Below are 27514 nucleotides of genomic sequence, written 5' to 3'. Positions count from 1 at the left end.
GGTGTGATAATAGAAAGACACAAGCAGACATAATTAAGGTATTTACATTTTTTTAAGAAAAGTATAAAGAATCTTAGAGAGATGATTAAATAGATAAGGAGGTGATACAGCATATTACCACTTGAAAGTACAAATTTTTCAGTCCTCCCAAAGTTCCCCAAGAAAGCACAGAGCCTTTGAAAAAAGGACACTTTTTGCTGGATGTGAAGAAGCCCAGCTCTACCACTGCCAAAGGGTTTCATGTTCTGCTCCAAAGCCCTCTCCACCTTATTACATCTGTCCTGGGCATTGGCTATGTTTGCTTATCACTACATGTAACTGGAACAAAACTAATCACTATTATTTTTCCTGAATGAGTAAGTGAAACAAAGATCAGTTCCTAAGGTGGAACATTCCCTACAGTGTTTCTTAATGGGATTCAAACAGGATATTTAGCATCCCTGGCTCCTACCCAATAAATTCTAGTGCTATCTTTTTGTGCAACCAAAAATGCCTTCTGACATTTACAAATGCCCTACCTTAGACCCATGGAATGGGGAACCTGAGAATTCTTCCCACATCAGATGTTTTTTGGGGAAAAAACAGGAAAAAAATTTCTGCTTTCATGTCTTCATATTTTATTGGAAAAATGCTATAATATTTCCTGTAATCCTCTCGGTCCATTTTCCTTTCTGCAAAATCATCTAAGATACAATTGTCTAGAGGACGAATGTACATATATTACATATCATATATATTATATATACATTATTTCATGATAACAATGAATAGTGTCTGACAAATATCAGACAAATGGAATGGGATAGAAATATTTCCTATGATTTAAAGTTAAAAGGATACACACCTACTACCATTTCCACCTATCAGCAAATTCAGATACACTTTAGAGAGGGATCTATTCTCTGTTGGAACTCTTTTCTTGACAGGAAGTAACTTTACACTTATGAACAACGATTACTGTAAAGTTGTTTTCCTTACGTGAGTCATTATCTGCTTACCTATAAACCAATGGCTTTAATTTTGACATCCAAGTGACATAGGATATAAGGAATATATTGTATATTTTCCAGGAATATCCTGCAAAATTTTAAGACAACATTTTATAGACTTATTCTTAGTCCTATCATTCTACACAGAGCGTAATTTCCAAAGACCCCTTGATTCTGATCCCTTTAGTCTAGACATGTTGCAGGCAGTTAATATGTCTCTTAATACTCAGACTCTCACAGTGAATGCAATAGGCCAAACTACTTGACTTAAACAGAATATTATGGGGATGTTAATCCCCATGTTCTGGATAGTATCAGGGTTTCTACAAATAACATTTGCAATAGCTTCTGTTGTTTTTGGCAACAACAACTGTCAACTGAGTTATCAACTGATTTTAAAATGTACACAATAAATATCTCAAAATCTACCTAAATTCATATGCTACTTTCAGTTCCTAATTCTGATTACACATGCAATATTTTGGCTATTCTAAACTTTGCCTTCCATAGATTCGGTAAACTTAACTTTTATGCCAGTTGTATAATCACTTTTACCTATAAAATTGTGATAGTAATATTTGTCTGCCTTTAATAATGAAATTTAATAAATTATATGTGTAAAAGGTTACATTCCACATTTAAATTTCAGCAGTGCCTACACAATAGACCCTTAATAGCTATCAGTTCGCTTTTCTCTCCCCACCTTATTTTCACCTCTGCAACATTTATTGAAAAATTCAAGAAGAAACTCTATAAGATACCATCAATAATTGCCCTCTAGATTCACTATGATCTATTAATAGTATAATTGGGAATGGCGATTAATTAACCCTTAATATGCCAACCTATAATTCATTTGATCTACAGTATCCCACATTGCTTTAAGTATATTGTTTAATGCCTTACAGAAATTCAGATATATTATGTCTAAACTGTTCACCCCTTCTATCACTTTAATAATGAAAAACAACAACCACAAAGTATATTAGATGGCAAGATATGTTCTTACTAAATTAATTTAGATGCCTAAATGATTAACAAACTATCTTTTCAAGTTTTAAATTTCAAACTTAAGAAAAACAGAAATGTATAACATGTAACACAGCTTAACAACACAATGTAATAGACATGCATTACGAGAATAACTAGTTTCCCATAGTTTCCCAGATTTCATTCTGACCTTTTTTTTAATTAGCCCATCTTTTTAAAAATTATTTATTTTTATTGTTATGCTAATCCCCATACATTACATCATCAGTTTTAGATGTAGTGTTCCATGATTCATTGTTTGCGTATAACACCCCATGCTCCATGCAGTACATGCCCTCTTTAATACCCATCACCAGGCTAACCCGTCCCCCCACCCCCTCCCCTCTAGAACCCTCAGTTTGTTTCTCAGAGTCCATAGTCTTTCATGGTTTGTCTCCCCCTCTGATTCCCCCCCTTCATTTTTCCCTTCCTACTATCTTCTTTTTTTTTTTAAACATATCATGTATTATTTGTTTCAGAGGTACAGGTCTGTGATTCAATGGTCTTACACAATTCACAGCTCTCACCATAGCACATACCCTCCCCAATGTCTTTTTATAATAGAAACTAAGTCCTGTTCTCAGAGCTTTAGCAGTACACATATACCTGCCCAGCTAAAGATCATATTTGATAATCTCCTTGTACTGCATGTGAACAAGGACTCAGTGTTTGCAAACAGAATATGAGTAAAAGTGATATGTACAGGGGTACCTGGGGGGCCCAACTGGTTAAGCATCGGATGCTTGGTTTCAGCTCAGGTCATGATCTCAGGGTTGAGAGACTGAGCCCCATGTTGGGCTCCACACTCAACATGGAGTCTGCTCGAGATTCTCTCTCCTTCTCACTCTGCCCCGCCCACTTGTGCTCTCTCTCTCTAAAATAAATAAATCAGTCTTTTTAAAAAGTGAAATGTACAATCTCCTCTTGATTTCCCTAAAAGAAAACTGCCTCTCTACTTGCCTTCTCCTAGGCTAGAGATGGAAGTGCTGCTTGTGTGCCAGCTCCAACAATCCGATTTAGGCAATTTATCTATATTATAGATGCTACTCAGTTATTCTTCTCTGAATCATCATATTTTCAGCTCTCCTTCTCCAGAGATAATCACCATTCTCAAAACTAGTAGGAAAGATTACTTATTGTTTTTACTCTGATTTGCTATTGAAGCAGCAAAGAAGCTGTGACAAAGGTACACTAGAAAAGGCTATAAGTGAGTAAATAAACATAGCTGCTTATTGACTGTCTAGTTGCTTATGGATGTGCGTCAATAGTTTGGTGAGAAATATAGTGTGTGCAGAATAAAATATTTGCCACACTGAAGGATTCCAGAGCGTTTTATACCATTAGGCTTTAGAAGACAAATGTAAGTCCTTGAGGTCTGACATATTAAAAGAAATATATATATATATATATATATATATATTTATTCATTCATATACACATATGATATATATATTCATTCATTCATTCATTCATTCATTTTTGCTGTGTAACACCGATATTCTTTTATTGCATTAACAGACTTTAAGAAAATTGGGCCCTGGTCTGTTCAAGCTTTATGCTCTTCCTATATTCAATGGTATTTTTAAATCAGATGCTCAGTCTTTATAAACCAGATATTGACCTCAGGGATAAAGAATTGTTAAAGTATGGGCATGCAGTTACACTGCACTGTCACTCTGTAAATATTTGTTAAATTACACTGAATGCATATTAGAGTATAATCCAGTCAAAACTAGCAAAAATGAGATATAGATTCCAAAAAGAGTAACATTTCATTATTGACTTTTTGCTGTGATTTAGAGCACTCTGCTTTTTAGTGTATATAATAGTGGAAAGTGTGTACCATGTAAAAAAGGAAATCATATAAAACTGGCTTGATACCACCACAAATTAGATATTTACAAATGAAAACTATATTTATATCAACAGAATTAAACATTAACAGCCAATACCAAAATATTCCATCATTTACCTGGTAAAGTTACACACTGAGTTTTGTATATTTACTACCTTTACCTTTACTACAGAGTCAAGACCACTACATATAGACATATAGTTTTTATTTTCTCCCAGTCCCAAAAGTTGGTAATAAATGTTGATAAAATGTTGGTGATAAAAGTTTAAGGAACAAGAAATGCTTTTTGCAGAACAGTAAAATATTAGCTTCCGTGATTCTCAGACACTATGTGTTAGTGACTAGAGCTTGATCTTTACCTTTCAACCAAAAAATCTTTTGACCACATTACCCAAAAATTAATCCCAGTAATTGTGTGTTAGCTTGAGATTCCCTTGAAAAAAGAACCTGAAGTAAGGGTTCACATACAAAGTGTTTCTTTGGGAAAACAATCAAATATAGAGGAGTGGGAAGACAGAACAGTGAAAACAAGCAAAGAGGAAAAGCCAGTTCACAGGTCCTTCATTGAGCTGGTTTTCACTGTGGACAACTGTGGCTCAATTCCACTGGGGTGGTTCTGTATATCTCTGTAGAGTGTGTCCCAGCATTGTCTGCCTGTTATACTGAAAAGGAGAGTATTTTTTTTGCCTTTCCTTTCCCTCTGACATATCTTTAATTAAAAGCTAAAGAATATCTTTTTTACTTTATAAATAATATATTACTCATTGATATTATATATGACAAAATGACTTTTCTAGATAATTACTTAGTCCACATTTCAGATGACCAAATAAGACTCAAAAACATTAAATAAATTCCCCAAGTTTATCCAGTAGTAAGTGGAAAGGCCAGGACTTAAAGATAATTTCCAATCAGGAAAAAGATGGTACGATAAAATTAGTATAATACACAAGAGTTTAATGGAGGGATCATCTATAAAGATATCATGTAGGAAAACTACTAGGGATAGTGCAATGCTCTAGTGATAGGATGGAGGGAGAGACAGTTAAATTCCTATATCTGAAGGCATACAGGAAAGAAACTACTACCAGAAACTGGAAGGAGGGCACAGCATGAAGACCACACTGATGGGAGCTGTGGCTTTTGGCGGTAGGACACAGCCAGCCCAAGGACAAGACAGAGTGAATAAACAATCTACAAGAAGCTGAGGAGCAGGAGGAATATGACAGTTCGTGACACTTCAGCCCCTTGTTGCAGGCTAAAACAAGGTGGAATGAATAGGGAGTGGATCTGAATAGACCACGAAACAAATAGAAGGCATCTACTACAAGAAGACCATCAGGTTCCAAAGCCATATATTTAATCACTATGCTATTAAGTCATTTTTTTAAAAGATTTTATTTATTGGGGCGCCTGGGTGGCTCAGTCATTAAGCGTCTGCCTTCGGCTCAGGTCATGATCCCAGGGTCCTGGGATCGAGTCCCACATCGGGCTCCCTGCTCAGCGGGAAGCCTGCTTCTCCCTCTCCCACTCCCCCTGCTTGTGTTCCTATTCTCGCTGTCTCTGTCATATAAATAAATAAAATCTTTAAAAAAAAAAGATTTTATTTATTTACCTGACAGAGACACAGCGAGAGAGGGAACACAAGCAGGGGGAGTGGGAGAGGGAGAAGCAGGCTTCCCGCGGAGCAGGGAGCTGGATGCGGGGCTCGATCCCAGGACCCTGGGATCATGACCTGAGCTGAAGGCAGATGCTTAACGACTGAGCCACCCAGGCACCCCTTAGGTCATTTTTTTTTATTAAAGAGACATTATATGATATAAATATTTGTTCAGAAAGTTCGATCTGCAAGCTAATGTATAAAAAAACATAGGATGCAGGTGATGTTGGAAGTAGGGAAATCAGGTTGATTTGCAATGATCAAAGAGAAAGTACTGAGGACCTTCAACTGTTGTTGCAGAGTGTATAGACTAATCACAATTATGCTGTAGAGGTAGAATCAATAGCACTTGACAACTAAATCACAAATACAAATATAAGACAAGGGAGAGTAAAAAGGTCATGTCATAAGCATGAGTGTCTTACACAAAAGGACACTATTAAAAGAAACATAAAATAGAAAGAGGAGTAGGTTTAAGAAGAAACATGGTTATTTAATTTGGGGACAGACTCTACTTGAACGAACAGACTGTACATTTTAATGGAATGTACTAGTGAAAACATCTAGCAAGTTGTTGGAAATGCAGCAATATATCTTTGGGAAGAGGTTAGAATTTAGGATACAGATAAGGGAAGTCATCTGCAAAGAAGTAATATTTATAGTCCTGAGTTAGGATAAGAAAAAACAAAACATATAGGGAGAAGTGCCTTCTATCTAAAATTTTTCTATGTAAAATTTAGGCAAAAAGTTAAATTCACTTGAAAGACATAGCAAATTTGGCATTGTATCTAATAACCTAAGTTCAAAATATACAAAGCAAAAAATTAACCAAACTTAAAGTATAAACTTAGAAATTTACCTTTAGAGACATTTTAACTAATTTTAGTAATTAATAGATTAATCAATCAAGTAATCTGTAAATTTACAGATGATTAGAATGATAGTTTTTTTTAAATTTTTTTTTATTCTTATGTTAATCCCCATACATCATTAGTTTAAGATGTAGTGTTCCATGATTCATTGTTTGTGCATAACACGAAGTGCTCCATGCAGGATGTGTCCTCCTCAATACCCGTCCCCAGGCTAACCCATCCTCCCACCCCCCTCTCCTCTAGAACCCTCAGTTTGTTTTTTCAGAGTCCATCATCTCTCATGGTTCGTCTACCCCTCCGATTTCCTCCCCTTCATTCTTCCCCTTGGCTACCTTCTTTTTTTTTTTTCTCTTAACATATATTGCATTATTTGTTTCAGAGGTACAGATCTGAGATTCAACAGTCTTGCACAATTCACAGCGCTTACCAGAGCACATACACTCCCCAGTGTCTATCACCCAGTTACCCCATCCCTCCCACCCCACCCCATCCCTCCCACCCCACCCCCACTCCAGCAACCCTCATGTTGCTTCCTGTGATTAAGAATTCCTCATATCACTGAGGTCATATGATACATGTCTTTCTCTGTTTGACTTATTTTGCTCAACATAGTACCCTCCAGTTTCATCCACGTCGTTGCAAATAGCAAGATCTCATTCCTTTTGATGGCTGCATAATATTCCATTGTATATATATACCACATCTTCTTTATCCATTCATCTGTCGATGGACATCTTGGCTCTTTCCACAGTTTGGCTATTGTGGACATTGCTGCTATAAACATCGTGGTGCACGTACCCTTTTGGATGCCTACTTTTGTATCTTTGGGGTAAATACCCAGTAGTGCAATTGCTGGGTCATATGGTAGCTCTATTTTCAACTTTTTGATGAACCTCCATACTGTTTTCCAGAGTGGCCGCACCAGCTTGCATTCCCACCAACAGTGTAGGAGGGTTCCCCTTTCTCCGCATCCTTCCAATATTTGTCGTTTCCTGACTTGTTAATTTTAGCCATTCTGACTGGTGTGATGTGGTATCTCATTGAGGTTTTGATTTGGATTTCCCTGATGCCGAGCGATGTTGAGCACTTTTTCATGTGTCGAGCATTTTTTCATGTGTCTGTTGGCCATTTGGATGTCTTCTTTGGAAAAATGTCTGTTCATGTCTTCTGCCCATTTCTTGATTGGATCATTTGTCCTTTGGGTGTTGAATTTAATAAATTCTTTATAGATTTTGGATACTAGCCCTTTATCTGAGATGTCATTTGCAAATATCTTCTCCCATTCTGTCAGTTGTCTTTTGGTTTTGTTGACTGTTTCTTTTGCTGTGCAAAAGCTTCTTATCTTGATGAAGTCCCAATAGTTCATTTTTGCCCTTGCTTCCCTTGCCTTTGGCATGTTTCTAGGAAGAAGTTGCTGCAGCTGAGGTCGGAGAGGTTGCTGCCTGTGTTCTCCTTTAGGATTTTGATGGACTTCTGTCTCACATTGAGGTCTTTCAACCATTTGGAGTCTCTTTTTGTGTGTGGTGTAAGGAAATGGTCCAGTTTCATTCTTCTGCATGTGGCTGTCCAATTTTCCCAACACCATTTCTTGAAGAGACTGTCTTTTTTCCATTGGACATTCGTTCCTGCTTTGTCGAAGATGAATTGACCATAGAGTTGAGGGTCCATTTCTGGGCTCTCTATTCTGTTCAGTTGATCTATGTGTCTGTTTTTGTGAAAGTACCATACTGTCTTGATGATGACAGCTTTGTAATAGAGCTGGAAGTCTGGAATTGTGATGCTGCCAGCTTTGCTTTTATTTTTCAACATTCCACTGGCTATGCGGGGTCTTTTCTGGTTCCATACAAATTTTAGGATTATTTGTTCCATTTCTTTGAAAAAAGTGGATGGTATTTTTATGGGGATTGCATTGAATGTGTAGATTGCTCTACCTTGGCCTTTGATAGGGATTGCATTGAATGTGTAGATTGCTCTAGGTAGCATTGACATCTTCACAATATTTGTTCTTCCAATCCATGAGCATGGAACGTTTTTCCATTTCTTGGTGCCTTCCTCATTTTCTTTCAAGAGTATTTTATAGTTTTCTGAGTACAGATTCTTTGTCTCTTTGGTTGGATATATTCCTAGGTATCTTATGATTTTGAGTGCAATTGTAAATGGGATCGACTCCTTAATTTCTCTTTCTTCTGTCTTGTTGTTGGTGTATAGGAATGCCACTGATTTCTGTACATTGATTTTATATCCTGCTACTTTACTGAATTCCTGTATGAGTTCTAGCAGTTTTGAGGTGGAGTCTTGGGTTTTCCACATAAAGTATCATATCATCTGCAAAGAGTGAGAGTTTGACTTCTTCTTTGCCGATTTGGATGCCTTTTATTTCTTTTTGTTGTCTGATTGCTGGGCTAGGACTTCCAATACTATGTTGAATAGCAGTGGTGGTAGTGGACATGTCTGCCACGTTCCTGACCTTAGGGGGAAAGCTCTCAGTTTTTCCCCATTGAGAATGATATTCGCTGTGGGTTTTTCATAGATGGCTTTTATGATATTGAGGTATGTACCCTCTTATCCCTATACTCTGAAGAGTTTTGATCAAGAAAGGATGCTGTACTTTGTCAAAAGCTTTTTCTGCATCTATTGAGAGGATCATATGATTCTTGTTCTTTCTTTTGTTAATGTATTGTATCACGTTGATTGACTTGTGGATGTTGAACCAACCTTGCAGCCCAGGGATAAATCCCACTTGGTCATGGTGAAGAATCCTTTTAATGTACTGTTGGAGCCTATTGGCTAGTATTTTGGTGAGAATTTTTGCATCCATGTTCATCAGGGATATTGGTCTGTAGTTCTCCTTTTTGATGGGGTCTTTGTCTGGTTTTGGGATCATGGTAATGCTGGCCTCATAAAATGAGTTTGGAAGTTTTCCTTCCATTTATATTTTTTGGAACAGTTTCAGAAGAATAGGTATTAATTCTTCTTGAAATGTTTGGTAGAATTCCCCTGGGAAGCCATCTGGCCCTGGGCTTTTGTTTTTGGGGATTTTTTTGATGACTGCTTCAATTTCCTTAGTGGTTATAGGTCTGTTCAGGTTTTCTATTTCTTCCTGGTTCAGTTTTGGTAGTTGATACATCTCTAGGAATGCATCCATTTCTTCCAGGTTATAATTTGCTGGCATAGAGTTGCTCATAATATGTTCTTATAATTGTTTGTATTTCTTTGGTTTGGTTGTGATCTCTCCTCTTCCATTCATGATTTTATTTATTTGGGTCCTTTCTCTGTTCTTTTTGATAAGTCTGGCCAGGGGTTTATCAATCTTATTCTTTCAAAGAACCAGCTCCTAGTTTTGTTGATCTGTTCTACTGTTCTTTTGGTTTCTATTTCATTGATTTCTGCTCTGATCTTTATTATTTCTCTTCTCCTGCTAGGTTTAGGCTTTATTTGCTGTTCTTTCTCCAGCTCCTTCAGGTGTAGGGTTAGGTTGTGTATTTGAGACCTTTCTTGTTTCTTGAGAAAGGCTTGTATTGCTATATACTTTCCTCTTAGGACTGCCTTTGCTGCATCCCAAAGAATTTGAACAGTTGTGTTTTCATTTTCATTGGTTTCCATGAATTTTTTAATTCTTCTTTAATTTCCTGGTTGACCCATTCATTCTTCAGTAGGATGCTCTTTAGCCTCCATGTATTTGAGTTCTTTCCAACTTTCCTCTTGAGACTGAGTTCTAGTTTCAAAGCACTGTGGTCTGAAAATAGGCAGGGAATGATCCCAATCTTTTGGTATCGGTTGACACCTGATTTATGACCTAGGATGTGATCGATTCTGGAGAATGTTCCATGGGCACTAGAGAAGAATGTGTATTCCATTGCTTTGGGATGGAATGTTCTGAATAGGTCTGTGAAGTCCATTTGGTCCAGGGTGTCATTTAAAGTCTTTATTTCCTTGTTGATCTTTTGCTTAGACGATCTGTTCATTTTAGTGAGGGGGATGTTAAAGTCCCCCACTATTATTGTATTGCTGTCGATGTGTTTCTTTGCTTTTGTTATTAATTGCCTTATATAATTGGCTGCTCCCATGTTAGGGGCATAGATATTTACAATTGTTAGATCTTCTTGTTGGATAGATCCTTTAAGTAGGATATAGTGTCCTTCCTCATCTCTTATTACAGTCTTTTGTTTAAAATCTAATTTGTCTGATATAAGGATTGCCACCCCAGCTTTCTTTTGGTGTCCATTAGCATGGTAAATGGTTTTCCACTCCCTCACTTTCAATCTGGGGGTGTCTTTGGGTCTAAAATGAGTCTCTTGCAGACAGCATATCAATGGGTCTTGTTTTTTAATCCAATCTGATAGCCTGTGTCTTTTGATTGGGGCATTTAGCCCATTTACATTCAGGGTAACTATTGAAAGATAGGAATTTAGTGCCATTGTATTGCCTGTAAGGTGACTGTTTCTGTATATTGTCTGTGGTCCTTTCTGGTCTATGTTGCTTTTAGGCTCTCTCTGCTTAGAGGACCCCTTTCAAGATTTCTTGTAGGGCTGGTTTTGTGTTTGCAAATTCCTTTAGTTTTTGTTTTTCCTGGAAGCTTTATATCTCTTCTTCAATTTTCAATGACAGCCTAGCTGGATAGAGTATTCTTGGCTGCATATTTTTCTCATTTAGTGCTCTGAATATATCCTGCCAGTCCTTTCTGGCCGCCAGGTCTCTGTGGATAGGTCTGTTGCCAATCTAATGTTTCTACTATTGTAGTTTACATATCACTTCTCCCGAGCTGCTTTCAGGATTTTCTCTTTGTCTATGAGACTCGTAAGTTTTACTATTAGATGTCGGGGTGTTGACCTATTTTTAGTGATTTTGAGAGGGGTTCTCTGTGCTTCCTGGATTTTGATGCCTGTTTCCTTCCCCAAATTAGGGATGTTCTCTGCTATAATTTGCTCTATTATACCTTCTGCCCCTCTCTCCTTTTCTTCTACTTCTGGGATCCCAATGATTCTAATGTTGTTTCGTCTTATGGTATCGCTTATCTCTCAAATTCTGCCCTCGTGATCCAGTAGTTGTTTATCTCTCTTTTTCTCAGCTTCTTTATTTTCTATCATTTGGTCTTCTATATTACTGATTCTCTCTTCTACCTCATTTATCCTAGCAGTTAGCGCCCCCATTTTTGATTGCACCTCATTAATAGCCTTTTTGATTTCAACTTGATTAGATTTTGGTTCTTTTACTTCTCCAGAAAGGGTTTCTCTAATAACTTCCATGCTTTTTTCAAGCCCAGCTAGTATCTTTAAAGTGATGATTCTGAACTCTAGATCTGACATCGTACTAATGTCCGTATTCAGTAGGTCCCTGGCAGTCGGTACTACCTCTTGTTCTTTTTGTTGAGGTGATTTTTTCCATCTTGTCATTTTGTGCAGAGGAGAATAGATTAATGAGAGAACAAAATGTTAGCAGAGTAACAACGTCCCCAGAAAATATACTCTAAACAAATCAGAAAAGACCTGAAGCAGTGGGAAAAGAAAGGGAAAGAGAGAAAAAAGAAAAAGAAAAAAAAAGAAAAAGATAAAGATAAAAACTGACAAAGACAGAACAAAACAAAACAACAATAACAAAAAAAAGCAGAATGTGATCAAATATGATCAAGCTGGCATATAGATCAATGCCACACACTAGATTTTGGGTGTATTTTGGTCTGTTAGAAGAAAGTGCCTCCCAAAATTTTAAAGAAAGAAAAACTTATATATGTACAAAAGTAAGGGTTGATATGATGAAGGGATGGAATATGACTGTAAGATGGAAATTATAAAAAATTTTATAAAAGTAATTCATAAGAAGTTGTTTGAAAAAAGAAAGAAGAGGATTTAAAAAAAGAAAAAAGAAAAAAAAGGGAGAGAATGTGATCAGGCAGGGGAGTAGGAAAAAACCATATACTAGAGATTTAGGGTATATTTTGATCTGTTAGAAGAAACTATCTCAAAATTTTAAAGAGAGAACAACTTATATATATATCCCAAAAATATGGGTAACTACTATGAAGGGATAGAATATGACTCTAAAAATGAGAAATAAAAATGTTTTTTTAAAAAAAGGGATTGATAAGATGTTCGTTGAAAAAGGGAAAAAGAAAAATTCAAAAAAAAAGAAAAAAGTAAAAAGTTAAAAAAAAATTAACTTTGAAAGACTAAAGAATCATGGTAAAAAAGCCATGAATTCTATGTGCAGGAGTCCCCTAGCGCTAGAGTTCTGCCGTTCTCATTGATCGATAAACTTGGTCTTGGCTTGCTGTTCTCACTGATCTTCTGGGGGGGGGGCTGTTTCTGTGGTTCCCAAATGTCTTTGCCGGAGGCGGAATTGCCCCGCCCTTGCCCGGTCCGGGCTAAGTAATCTGCTCGGGTTTGCTCTCGGGAGCTTTTGTTCCCTGCGAGCTTTCCGTTCAGCTTTGGAGGCGGAGAGTGAAAATGGTGGCCTCCCAATCTCCGCCCCGGAGGAGCCGAGAACTCGGGGCCCCGCTCCTCAGTGAGCCCCCAGAGAAAAGCCGTCAGTCACTCCCGTCTCCCCAGTCTCCAGCCACACTCCGTGCTCACCTGGCCTGTGACCGCGCATTTCTATCTCTGGCACCCGACCTTGTGTGGAGTCTCCAAACCCAGCAGATCCCTGTGGGCACTCCTGCGTGGCTCCTCCCGGGGGAGGAAGGTGAGTCTCCCCGGATCTGCCGCTTGTTGGGTCCCTGCTGGAGGAGCAGGGGCCCGACTGTGCCGCGGATCACGGTTTATGGGCACCCCGAGCTGAGAGCCCGCGCCTGGGCTCCGCCTCTGCAGCCGGCTTCCCTGCTCCGATACCTGGGAGCTCTGCCACACTCAGGCACCCCCAGTCTTTCTGTGACCCCGAGGGTCCTGAGACCACACTGTCCCGGAGGGTTCCACCCCCCGCTTAGCCACCGGAGTGACGTCCCTCAGCGGAGGCGACTTCTAAAAGTTCCGATTTTGTGCTCCGCGGCTCTATCACTTGCCAGAAACGGCTGACAGAGGCCCCTCCCCCGCCGTCTAGCCTCCCAAATATCGCCTCGGATTCACTTCTCCGCACATCTACCTTCCAGAAAGTGGTCGCTTTTCTGTTCAGAGAGTTGTTGCTATTCTTTTCTTCGATCTCCTGTTGAGTTTGTAAGTGTTCAGAATGGTTTGATCCCTATCCAGCTGAATTCCTGAGAGGAGATGAAATCCAGGTTTCCTACTCCTCCGCCATCTTGCTCAGCCCCCCCCTAGAATGATACAGGTTAACAAATTTAATGAGTATATAGAAAAATACTGCAGTCAAAACTCTTCTATGGATTCTCTTCAAGAACAGTTGGGAGGAAAAAAAAACAACAAAACTGAGTATGTATGCTTTCTGTATTAGTCAAAGAAACTGACTTCAGGGAAACAAAACCAATAGGATACATACAGATATATATAAGAAGAGATTTATTATAGACATTTGCTTGCATGGTTGCTGTCAGCAAGCTGGAGAGTCCAAAGGCCTGAGAACCATGGGGCTACTGTTTTAAGTCCCAGAGTGCAAAGGCTCTAGAACCAGGGGCTTCAATGACCAATGTCAAGACAAGACAAACGTTCTGCCTCTAGAAGAGACAGCAAATTTGTCTGTTCACCTTTTTGTTCCATCAGGGCCCTCAGTTGGTTGGATGATGCCCATCCACATTGGTAAGGATGTATCTCTTTACTTAGTGTACTGAATCAAATGCTAGTATCTTCCAGAAAAAGCCTCACATACATACCCAGAAATAATGTTTTACCAGCTATCTGGGGATCCCTTAGCCCATCAAGTTAATACATGAAATTAACTACCATACTTTCCTAGGATTATATTTTTAAAAACGTAATTCCCATCAGATAAATTGGACAATGTAAGGAATAAGATTTTAAAACCTTGAGAAGACACAATGTGACAATATCTTTAAGTGTTTAGGACAGGGAATTTTTTTTTTTTTTTTTTTTTAAGGTGTCATAAGGATGCCTGGGTGGCTCAGTCGGTTAAGCGTCTGCTTTCAGCTCAGGTCATGATCCCAGGGTCCTGGGATCGAGTTCCGCATCGAGCTCCCTGCTCAGCAAGAGCCTGCTTCTCCCTCTACCTGCTCTGCCTGCCCCTTCCCCTGTTTGTGCACGTGCTCTCTCTCTCTCTGACAAATAAATAAAATCTTAAAAAAATAAAAAACAAAAAAGATAAAAATAAAAAGATGTCATAAGTACAAACTATAAAAAAAGGATTAGATTAAACTGGAATTGGAGTTGTTTAACTGTATATATCAAGAACTTATCAAGAAAATGAAATGACAGTTCAATAAGATATTTGTCACACTCTGACAAAGAACTAACATACAAAATATGTATTTAAAAATTCCTATCTGCCAATTACAAAAAGATCAATAATGCATAAGAAACACATAAAAGACACACATATGCAGATTATAAGAAAAAATATAAAGACATTCAAAATCATCATTAACAGAGAATACAACTACTATGAGATGACATTCATATCTACCAGATTAGAAAAAAATTAAGAGTATGACAATACATTTGTTGGCATACATTATAATTATATTATATATCATATCTATTATATAGATATACAATTATAGCATATATAATATATAATTATATAATATATATAATAGTTGCAATTCCTTACTTTATTTTAGAACCTGAAAGTTACATGAAATGCTTCCTTTCATATACTTGGTATGGAAGGAAAAATCAATAATGCAATACTGAAAATAAACTCCAAATAAAGTTGTTTACAAATTTAAAAAAAGAGAGAGAGAAAGAGAGGTGTTTATAAGAATCTTAAGGATATCCCCCAGTAAACTTAAAAGGGATGATCTCAATGAGATTTGTAGGTATAGGTTTTGTCTAATGAACTGAATCCCACTAACATTCATAGGAAAACAGAATTTTCAAGATAATAGTATGAGGAGAAAATACCAGTTTGGTCTGGATTGGACAGATACTATTAAATAAAGAGAAATCTTTGTTCCCTCAACTTTTGTGGAGAGAGAGCAGGCTGAGGAAACTACTCAGCTGCAACACATAGGCTTTCTACTGCAAAGGAAGGAAGACTCAGAGGGCAAAACAAGAGCCTGGAAGTCAGAGCCAAGAGTAATCCTATTTTTTTTTTTTTTTAAATGAGAAAGTATGTAAGTTATTCTTGCTGCACCATTATGTGTTAAGTTTATCCCACCATTGTATTTGAGTGGTATAGAATAGACAATTTGTCTCTTTAGTTCCCACATCTTCAGATAAAAAGGAATTAACTGTAAAGCTGCGATCAAGGAACCGCACCTGAGGTTCCTTATTTCCACATACACTTGATTTAGATAATGAAATCCTAGACCCCAAACCTGAGGCTGTAATGGTTTGAAAATCTGGAGGGCCCTGAGAGAGAGGGTGAGTGCATTTTTCATGTGGCAGAGATGTGCACTAGTCAGAGGAAGGTCTGAGGAAGCACATTGTATTTTTCAAAAATGGTCTGAGCAACGTATCTGATCCCTCATCTGGTTTGGTGATTTTAGCACCTTTTCATGTACTTGTTGGCCATTTGTATGTCATCTTTAAAAAAAAAAACGTCTAGGGCGCCTGGGTGGCTCAGTTGGTTAAGTGACTGCCTTCAGCTCAGGTCATGACCCCAGAGTCCTGGGATCGAGTCCCGCATCGGGCTCCCTGCTCTGTGGGGAACCTGCTTCTCCCTCTCCCACTCCCCCTGCTTGTGTTCCCTCTCTCGCTGTGTCTCTCTCTGTCAAATAAATAAAATCTTTAAAAAAAAAAAAATAAATAAAAAAAAAAAAAAAAAAAAAAAAAAAAAAACATCTATTCAGTTCCTCTACCCAATTTTTTTTTTTTAACTGGAATGTTAGTTTTTTGCTATTGGGTTGTAGGAGTTTTATGTATTTTGGATATTAATCTCTTATCAGATGAAGGATTTGAAAATATTTTCTCACATTCCTTAGGATGTCTTTTCATTTTGTGAATGGTTTCCTTTGCTGTGCAGAATCTTTTTAATTTGATATAGTCCCATTTATCTTTGCTTTTGTTGCCTTTGTTTTTTGTGTCAAATCCAAAAAATCATTAAGAATGATGTCAAGGGGCTTACTGCCTATGTTTTCTTCTAGGATTTTTTTTTTCTTCTAGGATTTTTAAGGTTTCAGGTCACACATGCAAGTTTTTAATTCATTTTGCATTGATTTTTGTATATAAGATAGTGATCCAATTTCATTTGTTTTGCCAGTGGCTATCCAGTTTTCCCAACACCATTTATGAAAGAGACTGTCCTTTCTCATAATATATTCTTGACTCTTTTGTCCTAAACTAACTAAACACCTGTGGCTTGGGCTTATTTCTGGACTCTATTTGGTTTCATTGATCTATGTATCTGTTTCTTATCTCAATATCATACTGTTTTGATTACTATAGTTTTGTAATATATTTTGAAACCAGAAAGTGTGAACCTGTCAGCTTTGTTCTTCTTTTTCAAGATTGCTTTGGCTATTTGGGGTCTTTTGTGGTTCTATAGAAATTTTAGGGTTTTGTTGTTGTTGTTTTCATTTCCTTGAAAAATGCCTTTGGAATTTTGATAGAAATAGCACTAAATCTGTAGACTGCTTTGGTTTATATGGATATTTCAACCATATTTATTCCAATCCATGGGAGCATGGGATATCTTTCCATTTATTTGTGTCTTTTTCAATTTCTTTCATAAATGTCTTATAGTTTTCAGTGCACAGATCTTTTATCTTGGTCTTACTGATAACATAAAGAGTCTATTAACACATATTTTTATGTTATATGTATTATATACTGTATGCTTACAATAAAGTAAGCTAGAGAAAAGAAAATGTTAAGAAAACCTTAAGGAAAATACATTTACAGTATTGTATTCGTTGAAAAAAATCCACATATATGTGAACATATGTAGTTCAAACATATGTTGTTCAAGGGTCAACTATAATGAGAACCAAATGAATTAAAATTCCAGAAAGTGGAAAACTTGTCAGAAGTGGGCTGATACTCAGCAACTGTTTTGTGGGGTTTTTTTTTCTGTTTTTATTTTAATTTCTCCCCATCTTGGATGGAAGATGGGCTGGGGCCCAGAGGACTCATTTATGATTTTGAATGAAAACTGAAGATCGAAGTCTGACCAAGGCGAGGGCAGCTTCTGGGGAAGAGACATCCAGCAAAGCTTTTAACAGTTTCCAGAGCCTTGAGGGAACTGGGGACTTGGAGAGACTCTAGAACACAACCAGATTTCCCCTCAAGCTGAATTCAGAAGTTTGGCTGAAAGCTTTTGCAAGGCAGAATGAAATGTTCCCCAATCATGGGGTCCTGAGGAAACAGCTGCCAGAAGAAGAGAGCCTGAAACAAAACAGGCAAAAGATGAAAGCCCTAAAGGGGTGCTGGACTGACGCTGAGTCTGAACAGCTTCTTTGCACACACAGTGTGTTCCAATGCTGGGTGCAGTTTGAGTTAGGTAAGAATCCAGAGTCAGTCCTGTCAGGTGGCTGATGGGGGGAGGGAAAGCAATCGTTTTAGCATTCGGAAACTGTAGTGATACAATTGACAACTTCGGGAACCTCAAACACACAGTCAGTTTTCACTTCAAAACACTGTCCAAATCATGAAGCCCTATGGAATGGGAAGCTAAAAAGCTAATTAAAAAGCTCTGAAGGTCAGTGCTTAATATATCGAGCTGAGCAGAGAAAGATCTGTCAAGTTCCTAAATCAAAATACACAAGAATACAAGGGCAACTCAGATACATAATCAGTCTAATTCAAACTGTTTTCCTAGCTATCTCTCAGCCTAATTCTTGAAGGGACTGAGGTGACCAGAACATTATTCTGCTTGCCCAAAACATGAAAGAAATAATCCTTTATCTTAGAAGATAATAACATCTGCAGTTTCCGGTATTATTTTATAGACACCCTTTATTACAAAATAAAAATTACAGACTTAGTCAAGGTTATTTGAGCAATAACCAAATATCATACTTAATGGAGAAATTTTAGCACTTTTACCTTTGAGACTGGGAATGAGAAAAAGAAGACTTCTATTCAAAGTTGTAATGGGAAGTAACAGCCAGCTCAATAAAGCAAATAAAAAAATTATAAGAATTATGAAGTAACAAAAGTGCCCAAGAAATCTATGTATAAATTTTAAAAAATACTATAAGACTTCAAAATACAAGTTCAATATGTAAAAACATTTTAATTACTATATGCCAGCAATAAACAAATAGAAAATGAAATTTTAAATTATATCGTGAAAAATATTATTAGAAATACATTTAATACATGATGTAACAGACCTCAATAATAGAAAATAAAAAACATTACTGAGAGAAATTAAACAAATACCTGAATAAATGGAAAGATGTGCTATGTTCATGAATTAGAATACGTAATGTTAAAATTAAAATATACGAAGAGATTAAATGAATGTTGAATAAAATTTTCATGAGTTATTTTTTGCAAAATAAAAAAAAACTGATTTTCAAATCCACAGGAGATACAAATGGTCAAGTATATATACAGCATCCCTGAAGAAGGTAACAGAATGTATCCTCTCTCAATTCTGTTGTGGAGGTTGTAAGTCTGAAATCAAGGGGTCATCAGGGCCATGCTCCCATGCTCCAGAGAAGAACGATTCCTTGAGCTATCACCTTTTGGTGGGTCCTAGCATCACTTAGCTTGTTGACACATCACCTCAATCTCTACTGCTATCTTCACCTTGTCTTCCCCTGCATGTCTGTGTCCTTGCCTCTTCTTTTGAGGACACCAGTCATCAGATTAGAGCCTGCCCTAAATCCATGATGATTTCATATTTAGATCCTTTACTAATGTTATTTATCTTCAAAGACCCTATTTCCAAATAAGGTCACATTCTGAGATTTCAGATGGACATGAAATTTGGGGGAACACTATTTAAGTCACTACACTTAAATTTGTTCTAGGTGTTATAACAAATAATAGATGAAAAGCCTTACCCTAATTTTTTTTATTATCTTATAAAAGTGTTTATTGGGCTGAAAGTCTCAACCCATTAGTATGTCAAGAAGAAACAAAAATAATGAAATAGAAAAGAACAGCAAATAAGTTACAAGACACATAGTAAGGATAAATATTGTTCAGCAAAATTCTGTTTCTGAATTCATATGTGTATATGTATGGTCTGGAAGTAAATATATTTCTTAGAGTGAGTTGTTCCTTAAATGGCTTTAAGGTATTACACTAGAACAGACCTTCCTAACCATCTCTAAATTGGCCCAAGCTCTTTTTCAAAGTACACATCTGAAATTCATTTATGTTTGTAGAGGGTTTCTGGGTTTTTTGTTTTGTTTGTTTTACTTTTTCTTTTCACTCCCTCTCCTCATTTCTACCCCCATCTCTGGCAACCACCAATCTGTTCTCTATATCTATGGCCTTATTTTTTTTTTCTTTTTAATATTGCACGTGTAAGAGATCATACCATATTTGTCTTTTTCTGATTTCATTTAGCATAATGTCCTTAAGGGCCATCCATATTGTCATAAATGGCAAGATTTCATTCTTTTTTATGACTGAATAATATTCCATCACACACACACACACACACACACACAATTCCTTTACTCATTCATTCATCAATGGACACTTACATTGTTTGCTTATCTTGGTTATTATAAATAATGTTGCAATGAACATAGGGGTACATCTACCTTTTCAAGTTAGTGTTTTCATTTTCTTTGAATGAATACCCAGAAATGGACTTGCTGGATCATATGATATCTCTATTTTTAATTTCTGAGGAACCTCCATACTATTTTGTATAGTGGCTGCACCAATTTACATTCCCACCAATAGTGCACAAGGGTCCTTTTATACACTTGTTATTTCTTGTCTTTTGATAATAGTCCCGGAGCTTCAGCCTGAGGGATAGGCTTCAGGTTTGGTATACATTTAATGGCCTGTGGAGCAGCTTAAAAGAATACAGGCCATGGATATCATCTTAGTGCTGTCCCTCTGCCGTGCTCCAATTCACCAGTAGTATCTCCCAGAAAAGAGCTTATATAACTTATCTGGAGCCCTGATTTATACAACTGTTGTCCAGGGGACACTGCCAGATTGCCTGATTCTGGTGGCCAGCAGGGCTTATGCTTGTGGTCCCACAGCATACTGTGGGATATACTGACATACTTGTAAAAGCTGCTGCCTGAAGGTCTGGCTTCCAAACAGACTCAATCTAGATGCTGAGATCCTCCCCTTAGGGACACTGACAGGCCTTGGCACATCCTCAGCTACTGGGAGCTATTAAAATATATTAGGCTCTTTGGAAAAACATAAAAATTTGAGAGATGACAAAGAGCTGAGGCATGACTGAACAGCAAGTTTAATCTCCCACATGAGGTCACTTCTTCAAGACTGGGAGAGCAGTTGCATCATCCACTGTATAGAAACCAACACAGGAGTCAAACAATATGAAGAAACAGAGTAATGTTTCAAATGAAAGAACAAGATAAAACCTCAGAGAAAAATTAATGAAATGGAGAGAAGTAATTTACCTGAAAAGAGTTTAATCGTCACAATGATGCTTACTAAACTAGGGAGAAGAATGGATTAACAGTGAGAAGTTCAACATACAAATGGAAAATACAAGAAAGTACCAAACAGAAGTCACAAAGCTGAAGAATGCAATAACCAAACTGAAAAATACACTACAGGGGTAACATCAGATTAGGTGAAGCAGAAGAAACGACTGTTCAACTTGAAGACAAGGCAGTAGAACTCACCCAATTAGAGCAGCAGAAAGAAAAGAGAATAAAAAAAATGAAGATAGCTTAAGGGATTTATAGGACAACATCAAATGGACTAACATAATATTATAGGGCTCCCAGAAGGAGAAGAATGAAAGATAGGGGCAGAAAGCTTATTTAAAGAAATAATGGCTGAAAATTTCCCTAACCTGGGGAAGGAAACAGACATCTAGATCCAGGAAGCTCCAAGAGTTCCCAATAAGATGGACCCAAAGAGGGTCACATTGAGATACAATATAAATAAAATGTCCAAAGTTAAAAATAAGGAGAGAATATTAAAAGCAGAAAGAGGAAAACAACTTGTTACCTGCAAAAGAATCCCCATAAGACTATGCAGACTTTTTCAGCAGAAATTTTAGGCCAGAAGAGAGTGGTATAATATATATTCAGAGTGCTTAAAGGAAAAAAACAAAACAAAACAAAACAAAAACAAACCCTTCCAACCAAGAATACTTTATCTAGCAAAATTATCATTCAGAATTGAAGGAGAGATAGTGTTTTCTGGACCAGCAAAAGCTAAAGAATGTCATCATGATTAACTGGTCTTGTAATAAATGTTAAAGGGACTTCTTTAAGCTGAAAAGTAAGGATGTTAAAGAGTAACAAGAAAACATATGAAAGAACAAATCTCACTGAAAGCTAAATATATAGTGCAGGTAGTATGGAGGTTAAAAGACAAAACTAGTAAAAATAATCATGATGACAATAAATAGTTAAGGAACACACAAGATAAAAAATGTAAAATGTGACATCAAAAACAAAACGTTGATAGGGAGAGTAAAAAAGCTGACTTTTAGAATGGGATCAAACTTAAGTTGTTATCAACAAAAAATGTAATGTTACAGATTATACATAATCCTCATCATAAGCACAAGCAAAAACCTATGGTAAATACATAGAGAGAAAGAGAAAGGAATAAAAGCATACCACTTAAAAAGTCATCAAACCACAAAGGAAGAAAGCAGGATAAGAAAGGAACAGAGAGGAATTACAAAAACAGTCAGAAAATAATTCAAAATGGCAATAAGCACAGACCTATCCACAATTACTTTAAATGTAAATAAACTCCAATCAAAAGACATAGAGTGGCTGAATGGATAAAAAAGAAAAAACAAAACAAAAGAAGACCAGCTATATGCTGCTGCCTATAAGAGACTCACTTTAGATGTAAAGACACAGGCTAATGGAGGGTATTATGTTGAGTGAAATAAGTCAAACAGAGAAAGACATGTATCATGATCTCACTGATATGAGGAATTCTTAATTGCAGGAAACAAACTGAGTGTTGTTGGAGTGGGGGGTGGGGTGGGAGGGATGGGGTGACTGGGTGATAGACACTGGGGAGGGTATGTGCTCTGGTAAGCGCTGTGAATTGTGCAAGACTGTTGAATCTCAGATCCGTACCTCTGAAACAAATAATGCAATATATGTTAAGAAAAAAAAAAGAAGAAGAAGGTAGCGGGAGGGGAAGAATGAAGTAGGGGAAATCAGAGGGGTAGACGAACCATGAGAGACGATGGACTCTGAAAAACAAACTGAGGGTTCTAGAGGGGAGGGAGGTGGGAGGATGGGTTAGCCTGGTGGTGGGTATTGAGGAGGGCACATTCTGCATGGAGCACTGGGTGTTATGCACAAACAATGAATCATGGAACACTTCATCTAAAACTAATGATGTGATGTATGGGGATTAACATAAGAATAAAAAAAAAGACACAGGCTAAAAGTGAAGAGATGGAAAAAGATATTCTATGCAAATGGAAACCAAAAGAAAGCTGAAGTAGTATAGCTGAAGAATATCAAACAAAACTGACTTTAAAACAAAGGCTGTAATAATAAAGATGGATGTCATATAAATGATAAAGAGGTCAATCCAAAAAGAGGATGTGTCATTTATAAATATTTGTGCATCTGACATAGGAGCACCTAAATATGTAAGGCAAATACTAACAGACCTAAAGGGAGAAATAGACAGCAATATAATAATAGTAGGTTATACCTACTTACATCAAAGGATAGATCATCTAGTTAGAAAACCAGTAAGGAAACACTGGACTTGAATGACACATTAGACCAGACAGACTTCACATATACACACAACATTCCATCCAAAGGCAATAAAACACACATACTTTTCAAGTGCACACAGAACATTTTCCAGGATAGATCATATTTTTTTTTTTAAGATTTTATTTATTTATCTGACAGAGAGACAGCGAGAGAGGGAACAAAAGCAGGGGGAGTGGGAGACACCCAGGTGCCCCAGGACAGATCATATGTTAAGCCATAAAACAAGTCTTAATAAATTTAAGAGGACTGAAATTATATCAAGCATCATTTCCAACCACAATGGTATGAAACTAGAAATTAATTACATGGAAAAAAACTGGAAAGTTCACAAATATGTGGATATTAAGCAACATGCTACTAAACAAAGAAATCAAAGAAGAAATTAAAAAAAAAACCTCAAGACAAATGCAAATGAAAATATACTAAAATTTGTGTGATGTAGCAAAAGCAGTTCTAAGAGGGAAGTTCATAGCAATAAATGTTTACCTCAAGAAACAGTCTCAAATAAATAACTTTATACCTCAAGGAACTAGAAAAAGAACAAAGTCCACAGCAATTAGAAGGAAGGAAATAATAAATATTAGAGCAAAAATAACTGAAATGGAAACTGAAAAGGTAGTAAAGATGATCAATAAAACTAAGAGCTGATTCTCTGAAAAGATAAACAAATTTGGCAAGCCTTTAGCTAGATTCACCAAGAAAAGAAGACAGAGGACTCAAATAAAGAAAATCAGAAATATGAGACAAGTTACAATTGATACCACAGAAATACAAAGGATCATAACAGACTGTTAGGAATGATAACACACCCTGCTCTTAATTCTGTAAGCACCCATGAAAACTAAACAAAGGAGTCTGTTACTTAGACACCATTCCCAGGATTATCTAACCAGGAAAGATAAAATGTACTATAACTACAAGAAGAATATACAGTGACCAGCCAGGACATGCAAATTATTAGTTCACTGAACTGAGAGGCTATACTCAAAAGGTTTGTCAGATGAACAGAGCAAGAGTACAACGAAGCAGTCAAGACTGGTTTTGAAGTGCATTTGGGTAAAAGGTAGATGTGGGATAAAATGAGCACAGGCTGTCTGCAGTTGTTTTTTGCTAGGTGTGGCTTGGCTTCAATAGAGTTGCAACATGTTCTTACAGAAGTCAAAGCACTGGCACACAAAACCCATCCTTACTCATAAAGAGCTTGAGTTCTCAAAGGAAAATATGCAATCTCTGCAATTCAGGGATCATGTAATACCTCAAAATTCCATGAACCTTTTTAAAATAAAGAAATTTCATCCCATCTCCAAATTTCTGAATTAGAATGTCCAGAGGCTGAGAACTATCCATATATACTTCTAAAAAGTTTCATAGATGACCTAGAGAACTACAAATTAGAAGAAAAGATTATTAAGAAAAATGCTATTCATGTCGATTCTATCTTTAGTATTTGCCTTGAGATTCTGTGTCAATTCTATAAATTGAAAGTAGTTATGAGAAAGAAATATATGTCCTTAGGAAAGTCAATTCAAGTAACACTGGTCACTGTGACTGGGGATATAAAGTACAATCTACCACTTCTGCTCCAGGAGCCCTCAGTCCAGACTTTGCTAAAAGGAAAGGTATAATAACCACCTTTGACTACTGTCCATTTGAGGTCATATTTTTTAGCTGTCTTTCAGATTTATCTCCAGGAAGAATAATATTTTCACCATAGTTAAATGCCTCCATTTTTCCCATTCTTTGAAAATTCCTGCAATGAGTAACCAAACCCCTTATTTGATATATTTTTTTTAAAGTTTCTGGAGTATGATCAGCATGACCTCCACATCTTATTACTATTTTATGGGAGGTCATTAAGTCTCCTTCTCAGAGATGAAGTATAACTTCATGTGGGCTCCAGTTTTCTGACTTTGATGATGATGTCTCCTAATGGTTTCCTAGTTTTCAGATTTGATTATATTAATGTAATACATTTCAGGCACTAATGATGTTATCTTTGAGAACCACCTTTAGATCACATAAGAACTCCCTCAAAAAAGGCTTATGAAAATGCCACCCACATTTTCACTTATGATGCTCTCGTCCTCATCATCATCTTAAATCCTTAAGGAAACATTTAGCAAACCTTCTCATAGTGAAGACTTCTGTCATGGGCAAACAGTTAAATAGATGCCAACTCTTCCAAAGCCAGTGCTTGCTGATGCTTGCTCCCTGGCTGGCAAAAGAACCTTTTGCACAAATGCTAAGAGGTTTCTTGGCTCCACTATGTACTATAATTCACCCTGTTATGGAGGAAAACAGCTGTTTTGTGATCTTGGTCTGGACATTTGCCATATTGTCATACTGAGTTAAAATCCCAACTCGCCTCTCAGCACTGCAGTTCAGTCTCTAGGCTATTGGATAATGAATGGAGAGAATATTTGGACCTTCTCTTTTAATTCATTGACTTTGATTGTCCTGTCTAACTTATAGCATGTTTTGTTATTTATCAATAGCCAAACTTTTAGCAATACATAGCAATAAAAACATCCCTTGAAATTTCATGTTTCCAAATCAAGATGTTCAAAGATAACCAGTCATTATAAGTGAATCTCCCTGAACACATTTCATGGTTACATGTAACTTCACTGGCTCATGATGACACCTTATTCCCAAACCATGTACACTGCTCAAGTGGCTGGTGTCAGCACTTGGTTTGTGTGCAATCTGATGTCAACAAATGGCCCTCGATACCAGTTATCATATATTTGTGATATACCCAAATAAAGATTGCTGCTGGAGAAACATCACTGAGAATTCTCTTACCATCACAAATGTAAAACTTCATAAAATGAAATTGCATTTTAAAATTTTAATCTTAAGGGGTTTTAACATGAAGTACACAAGACAGTTGAGAATTTTGTATAATTATTCTCCAGAATAACATAAGCATATCCTGAAACAACTCACATGGAGTAGTCCACTTGAAATTCAGGTAATACAGTCACATCTTCTTAATAGTGGTAGGTACATATAAAAAGGAAAAGAACATAATGAGACACATTGGGAAGAATAAAGATATCACTTCCTTTCATAGAGATGCGTCAATTTCCAGATTCCTTTGGATACATTTACTATACCACTGTGAGATTTCACTAATCTAACCACTGCACCATTGAACAATCCACTAATAACTCACAAAGGATCATCAAGCTTCATTTAAGGCAGTTAGTAGATTATCAAAGGGACAAAATGTTAATTCCATCTCCAAATGGACTTACAGGGCATGGAGATTCTCAAATCTGTCAATCAGAGGAGGAAGACATGTATATACATATGCATTTCGATCACTGAACATAAATAATGACCATTTCATCTAAAGGGCACAATTTACGTTCTGCTCTTGTTTCTTTAGTTCTCAAAGCCTGGTTTGTTTGTAGAAAGATAGTATTACCAAGCCTTTATCAGTAAATCCTGATGGATTTACGATTATCTAAAAATTACTTAAGAGAGTGAAATACTTCCCCAAACTCTGTGACCACTTTCAGATATGGACAGGAAACACTGCACGTATTTCTTGCAAATTATAAATCATAATTTTTCCACAGGAAGTTGAAGTCAAAGTCATAATACTGAAGAGTAGTAATGAAAGAGTGTTTCTAGGAAGTAATAGCCACACAGAATGACTGGAACAGATCACAACTAATCCAGAGCCAGAGTGGCTTCCACTGGTGCCATACAGTTGCAGGGACACAAGTTATTTCCTTGTGTCTGTGCACAACAGCCAATTCTAGGCACACGTTCTAAATCCCATTTCCAGCACTTGGAAAAAAATATTAGTAAAGAGATGTGTATAGATCTGGTATAATGTCACTAATTCTTAAAGAAAGCACAGGATGAGACACGGTTCACTAGTTATAATTTTTTAAACAATTTTCAGAAAATTTACTTTGTTGATATTTATTTTGTGAGGCAAGATTCTTCCTGCACTTGAAAGTCTGTTGCATGTAAATGTAATAAATATTAAAAGGACAAGTATTTCATGAGAAATATTTATAAAATACTTCAGATTCATTAATAAAACACTTTAGAACAAAATAAATATTTTGTGTCATGGCAATGTCAGCAGGAATAGATCCAGTAATTATATAAGGCTTTTGTGCCCTGTCCTGAAAACACATCATTCTAAAAGAGGACATGAAAATGCATGAATGCATAACATAAAATATCTACTGCTAAGGC

The 27514-nt window shown here is 36.7% G+C and overlaps 1 long non-coding RNA gene across 1 annotated transcript in view; it reads right to left on the bottom strand.

Annotated features, from left to right (window-relative positions):
* The window catches only part of LOC123861490 (uncharacterized), an 84379-nt gene extending 57858 nt beyond the window's left edge, over window positions 1–26521 (bottom strand). Inside the window, exon 1 of the long non-coding RNA XR_008508084.2 lies at window positions 26243–26521. This is a non-coding gene — a long non-coding RNA (uncharacterized LOC123861490). The remainder of the gene's footprint in view (window positions 1–26242) is intronic.
* Between the last annotated feature and the right edge of the window lie 993 nt (window positions 26522–27514).

The sequence above is a fragment of the Mirounga angustirostris genome, unplaced genomic scaffold (genome assembly GCF_029215605.1).
Source record: "Mirounga angustirostris isolate CCGP_5_RB_7025 unplaced genomic scaffold, mMirAng1.0.hap1 SCAF_9, whole genome shotgun sequence".
Classification (NCBI taxonomy): domain Eukaryota; kingdom Metazoa; phylum Chordata; class Mammalia; order Carnivora; family Phocidae; genus Mirounga; species Mirounga angustirostris.
Note: the sequence above shows the minus strand (reverse complement) of the source record. Positions and strands in the feature narration are given on the sequence as shown.